The 6,265-nt window shown below is 43.8% G+C and overlaps 1 protein-coding gene across 4 annotated transcripts in view; it reads left to right on the top strand.

Moving 5' to 3' along the window:
- Positions 1-72: 72 nt before the first annotated feature.
- KCNF1 (potassium voltage-gated channel modifier subfamily F member 1) overlaps positions 73-6,265 on the top strand; it is an 83,212-nt gene continuing 77,019 nt past the window's right edge. For 2 of the 4 annotated variants that reach the window (XM_086875861.1, XM_086875855.1), the window contains exon 1: positions 75-139. The gene's annotated coding sequence lies outside the window, so the exon portion shown is untranslated. Of the gene's footprint in view, positions 140-6,265 lie in introns of all 4 variants that reach the window. The other 2 variants (XM_086875858.1, XM_086875856.1) reach the window with 2 other exon arrangements.

Here is a 6,265-nt window from a genome sequence, read left to right as displayed (position 1 = left end):
TGGCCGCGCCGGGGCCCGGGCAGCGCCGCAGCCAATGGGGAGCGGCCGCGCCAGCTGCTGCTGCGGCGCGCGGGGGGCTGGGGAGGCGCTGAGGGGCGGAGGAGGAAGAGGAGGAGGCGGAGGGCGGAGGTTGGACTAGGCAAGGCAGGGCAGGGCAGGGCAAGGCAGGGCAGGGCAAGGCAGGGCGGGGCGGGGCGGGGCGGGGTGGGGCGGGGCGGGGTGGGGTGGGGTTAGGTGGGGTTAGGTGGGGTGGGGTTAGGTGGGGTGGGGTTAGGTGGGGTTAGAGTCTCGGAGCTACTGGGGGCAAGACCGTGGTGCAGGTGGCCCTGGTCAGCTCTGGTGCTCCCGGGAAAGCTCCCTCAGTTTACTTCCAGCAATTTTTGGGGATCTTGCCCTGTCCAGGGCGCCCTCAGCCGCTCCCGTCTCAGCGCTGGCGGGTGCCCGGGTCTGGGCCAGAACCGCGCAGGCCTTTGGGGAGAAGGAAGGCGTGCCAGGGATCTATCCTGTTAGGTGGCCGAGTTGCTTTGCTATAGCCTCGGTGAAAGCCAAGGCAGGGATCTAGATCTGGGGGAAAAAAAAAAAAAAAAAAAAAAAAGTTTTCAAGTATCAAGCTCGCCTGTTGAAGTTAGAAATTAGCCGGCTGCATTTGCTGTAGTCTGGGGGAATACAAGCAGCCGGAGGGGACTGGTGCATGCTGATGAAAGGACAATTAAACCCCGGGTAACCTGCTTGCATCTGACAGACGCTTGGAAAATTTGGTCCAGCAGCACAACATGTAGGTGACTTTTTAGTATGAAAAGTCAGCATCCCAGTTCAAAAACACGAGAAACGGCTGATTCGAAAAGCTGGTATTCTGCTCCCCTTCCCTCCCCCCCCGCCCCAAGACTGCACATTGCAGGTGGGCCCTAGGGCTTGGGGCTATATATTGGGCACAGATCCAGACAAAGGCTTTTGAAGAGCTAGGATTACACGATTAAGTGAGTTTTATAGTGTAGTAATGGTGGCTGAATTTAACGTACCATTAGAATAGATTTTTTCAGCAGCTGGATCTGAAGTTGTCTAAATTTTATCGCCATCCAAATCCCCAGTACATCATGCTCACATATAGCACTTTACAGTACGGTTCAGTCCTGTCTTCTGAGAGAATTAAGTTGTTAGCATGGTAAGAACAGACAGCTGTTTTCACCCTCAAGTTTTTTCAGAAATGGGGACACACAGATACCTGGAATAAACATTTTAATCAGGATGGCTACAAAATACTGATGTCTTGGCATTTCCATCTGTAAAAGGGCAGGCTGCTGAGCAGACAGGTTCAGGTTTGTGGCATTTGGTAGACCTTAAGACAAAACATGTCTGTTATTTTATTGATTCCTAAAGCAAATGGGAGCTGCTTTGCCTACCATCAGTGAGTATTTCTCAAAAGTGTCTCGTACTTTCCACTGGTATGGTGAAAAAACTAAACAGATGTCAGGGCACTATTGAGCAATTAGCATGATGTTAACTCCAGGTAAAATTCTCAAACCCAGAAATCATTAAAGAATCGTTTCCTGGCATGTAAATTAGCAGAGAAAATTGAGAATTGGAGGTGAGGGGAGAGTATGGCTAAAAGAAGATTCTGCATAAAGATAAAAGTGATTTCTTTTCAACGGGTGTCTGCTACAGTAAATTGAATTGTTGTATTTAACACTTCTGTAGCACTGAGAAGCATGTGTTAAAGTACTTATTGCTGTTATAAATGCAACGGCAAAATACGATTAATATAGACAGCGATTTATTATAAAACAATTTCAATCACAAACGGGAGGAAAAAACCACAATAAAATAGATCAGCGCAGCGCTGGGTGGACAGGGGTCTATACCCAGAGGTACAGATTTACCCAAATCCACACGGAGGGTAGAATGTCCAGGGTTTTTATAGGGGTTTTGTGCCCTGAGGCCAAAACTCCGAGCAGTCACTGTTCAACAAAGCGTCTTGATAGTTGGTTGAATGGATTTCCTGGAACTGGCAACTGAATCAATAGACAGTGGGGCAGAGTCTCCTCATATGTAAAAAGGTCTTGGGTGTTCCTTGATTTCATCCTGGTTTGGGCCATCAGGACGGAGTGGTTGGCTCCGTGTTGGAGCGAAGAATATCTCGGCTGGGCTTTTTTCTTTGTCCAGCCTGATGGCCTGTGTCCTGCTTATTCTTTTAGGTTGATGGGTGCTGGCTAGGATCGTTATCCCGGTGCCGGCTAGAATTGTTATCTCTAAAATGGATGTTTGCGGCTGGACCTAGGGAGGAATCTTTGGCCACACTATATTTTATATTCTCTCATGTTATTATAACTACAGATATATTTATTTAGGTCTTTACAAATTTTTATTCATAACTATATTTATTACATTGCCAAATAAGAACTTTTTAAGACAAATTTTTACTGCCTCATCAAATTCCTGGTGAGTTCTGCAGGAAATGGTTCTACAGGAACAGTTCAACATTTTTATTTGTGTTCTGGAAATATGATGCATAAGATAGTGCCGATAAAAACCTGTACCATGACAAATATTAGTCAAGTGATAGATAAGAATGGAAACAGGGAAATGATAGAGGCTATGTGATAAATGCGTTGCCTTCAGACAAAATGCATTAAGGGTGGTAATGAGCTTGCGTGGGGTTTTGCTATCTCAGTGAAGACAGTGCTTGAATGGAATTTCGACAGAGATTTAGATGCCGTTTCTCCATTGCAGCTTGAACTTTGATGTATTAGTGCCAAAAAGTCTCATGTGACTTGTGATACATACAAGGGCGAATAGAGGAAAGATACTTTGTCTGCAGAGGTTAATGAGACAAGTTATTGAGTCTACATTTAAAGATAGGTGGAAATTTGCAGGGACAGGATTAGAAGGGACTGCAGATTTCCAAGGTCAGCAGGCTGATGAAGATGTTGTTCCATATATGAGCCTGTGACACCTCATGGATGCATGCAGGGGAGCCAGCTGACACCAAACCTGAGATCGGTTACCAGAGAAAGGAAATGCTGTGTTTGAAGAACAGTTGTATATGACACCAAGATAATCAAGATTATAAATGTAACAAATAACCTTGTATTCCGGGCGTCCTGCCTGGTTCCTGCCTTGGCAGATGAGTATAAGGAGTGTAACACAGAGACATTCTGGCTATACAAGTTCTGGTTGCTTTCTGACTTCCAAATTGAGATGGGGCTGAGTATTTCTGTAGTGCAGTTCATAGTAAAACATGCTTTGCCTGAAGGAACATTTTTCATTTGTGATATTAACATGGATTAATTTTAGTCACTTGGAGTTACCAAAAGGCTGGAATTAGCCATCTGTCCTCTTCTGTTGTTTAAATGGAGCATTCACCTATTCAAATCCAGGCCTTTGTCTCCCAAGTCTTTACTATTGTGGTAATTCAGGTTCCCAGGGGGACCTGTCATTCCACTTCTTTGTATCATAATTTATTTGCGATTAGCATGTTTCACAGCCATTTTGTCATCACTTCTGGACTCTCAAAATGGCATTTAAACTCAGTAGTTTTAGAGGCACCCAGTCTGACCTGATCATGCAGCCACAGCCCAGACTGCTGCAGTATGAGTTTTATTTTTTATTCATGACAACAGAAGGTATCATGTTTCCCAGATGCCTCCTCTCTTAGGTTATATCCTGATAGCAAGCAATATAGGTAACAGTGACACACCCTGATGCAGAAAGTCACCTGCTATTCATCTGGGCCACGTGAGACAGCAAGGTTGCAAGATGAATCAGAAGGATTTCTAGTGGCATTTTCTAGAATATTGTTTGATGCAGGATACCTGTCAGAGGCCCCTCAAGTTGTGAAGTGTCACTTCTCCTGGGATCCGAGGATGCACCCATTCCTTCAAAAGAGCAGCAAATACTATTTTTTAGTACTTCTAACATTACTAGCTGCCAGACCAATTTTAGTGTTGTTCATGAAGAAGTTTGGGAGGAGTGGCCATTGCTGATGGAGGTGTAACTAGTATGACCCCATTTCATTCTGGTGCTGCTGGAAGCAGTGACAGCAGGAATGGGGGGAGACCCAGCTGGCAGCTCATGGCTTTGTATCCAGCAGTTAAATAATTAAATTTAACTAAATTTAATTTATCTAAATTCCCTGAAACATCTGCACAAGGGAAGGGGCAGGTTCAGAGGCAAGAGTCTGGTACGACCCCAATAGTTCTGACTTCTAATACCTTAAGTTAGCATAGACTTAACCCTCAGATTTCAGTGGCAAATGGAATATACTCAATAAGGATCTGGTTTATTGAGGATGCCTCTGTGCTGATGTTATAAATGCAATGGCAAAATAGAGTTAATATAAACAGCAATTTATTATAAAACAATTTCAATCAGAAACGGGAGAAAAAAAACACAATAAAATCAATCAGCGCAGCACTGGGTGGACAGGGATCTATACCCAGAGGTACAGATTTACCCAAATCCACACGGAGGGTTGACCGTCCAGGGTTTTTATAGGGATTTTGTGTCCTGAGGCCAAACTCTGAGCAGTCACTGTTCCACAAAGAGTCTAGATGGTTGGTTGAATGGATTTCCTGGAACCGTGGAACTGAATCAATAGACAACTGGGCAGAGTCCTTTTCGCATGTGAAAGGTTCTGATTGCCTCCTGATTGTATCTTTGGTTGGGCTCTCAGGGTGAAGTGTCCAGGTCCAGTGTGGAGCCGATGGGTATCTCGGCTGGGCTCCTCTCATTGTTTAGTTAGATTGCTTTTTCGGTCCTGGCTTATAGGGTGGGGTATCCAGATTCGATGTGGAGCCGTTGGGCCTCTCGGCTGGGCTCTTCTCATTGTCTAGCCTGATTGCCCGTGTTCTGCTCTTTCTCTCAGGCTGATAAGCGTCGCCTAGGGTCGTTATCGCCTGAATAGGTAGTTACTGCTGAGTCTGGGGAGGAATCTTTAGGCCACACTATATTTTTATGTGGTCTGCATTGTTATAAATACAGTTATATACTTATTTCTTCCTTCACAAATTTTTTCCAAAGTTACATTTATCACACTGAGGATGCTGCCGAACATGTGAGAAGAAAGGGAATGCATGATGCAGGAGATGTCTCAGATACCGGTGTATCAGAGAGGGAGCAAGCATGAGCATCCAGTCTAGAAGCATGAAAACCTTTCAAATTCAGTTAGTTACATGGGAGAGGAGTTCCCAAAATTCGTCCCAAAGAGTACATAATGACACTTCTTCCTGTGCTTACATTTCCAAAGAGGGAATAGGAACAAAATGGAAAAATAAATTCTTGTTTTGCTGAAAAAAATGAGTTGCTTCTGGGTCCATTTCCCTGTTTTCTTCACCCTGATTCCAATCACAGCAAGTCTCAAACCTTTTTGCTTCTAACAAGGCTTGACAGCACAGAAACAGTATTTTCAGCAGCTAAATAAAATCCTTTGTCTCTTCTGGCAGATCTACCAGAATATTATGTATTGAAAGAAAAAAATTACACAAAACCATTCCAACTAAACCAATAGGATTTTCAGGAAGCAAACATGATGTTTCATGCAGAGGACTGTATTGCAGTTCAGAGGATCCTTTAGGAGCATCTCCAGTTGAGCCTCACTTCTGTGCTAAACATATAGTCTCTTCATGGATCTCAGGGCTGACTAGGTCATGTGTAATTGTATGGCAGTACCTCACTAACTCACTTTGGAAGTCACTCTGGGATTGTCAAGAAAAGACAAGTACAGTGGGTACCTAATGTTATGGAACTCCAGTAAGTGTCTTGACATTTTTCAGCTTTAATGACTGCCTTGTTTTATTTTACCGTTTGTGCCAAGGGGAAAAATCTGTTGTAATAAAGTAAAGAATAGCTTTATTCTTATTTCAAATTCAAATATTGTAAAGAATAGCTGTCTTTCATTAAGAAAAATAGGTCTGACTTGAATGTATGGCAGATAACCTGACCTGTTTCATAGAAAAGCCTTGTAAGTCTGAATGCCCATGAGCACAGATTGTTCTCCTTGATGAGGAAAGCCTCCTCAGCCTGAGTTCCTACTATGTCTTGAGAAAGGACCAGGGGAAATGTTTCAACCAAGGAAAATTCCAGCAAAGGAAATTCTGGTTACATGATGGGAAAACATTTTTCACTTTGAGAGTGACTGAGCATTGGCACACAAAGATTTTGCAGCCTTCATCCCTAGAGATATTAAAACTCTAAATATGATGCTGAGCACTTAGTCTCAGGGTCTGAGTCTGTTAAGCAGACTTAACTTTGGCTCTGAAGATCACCTCTA

Source organism: Cyanistes caeruleus, chromosome 2, assembly GCF_971803275.1.
Source record: "Cyanistes caeruleus chromosome 2, bCyaCae1.hap1.1, whole genome shotgun sequence".
Classification (NCBI taxonomy): Eukaryota; Metazoa; Chordata; class Aves; order Passeriformes; family Paridae; genus Cyanistes; species Cyanistes caeruleus.
Note: the sequence above shows the minus strand (reverse complement) of the source record. Positions and strands in the feature narration are given on the sequence as shown.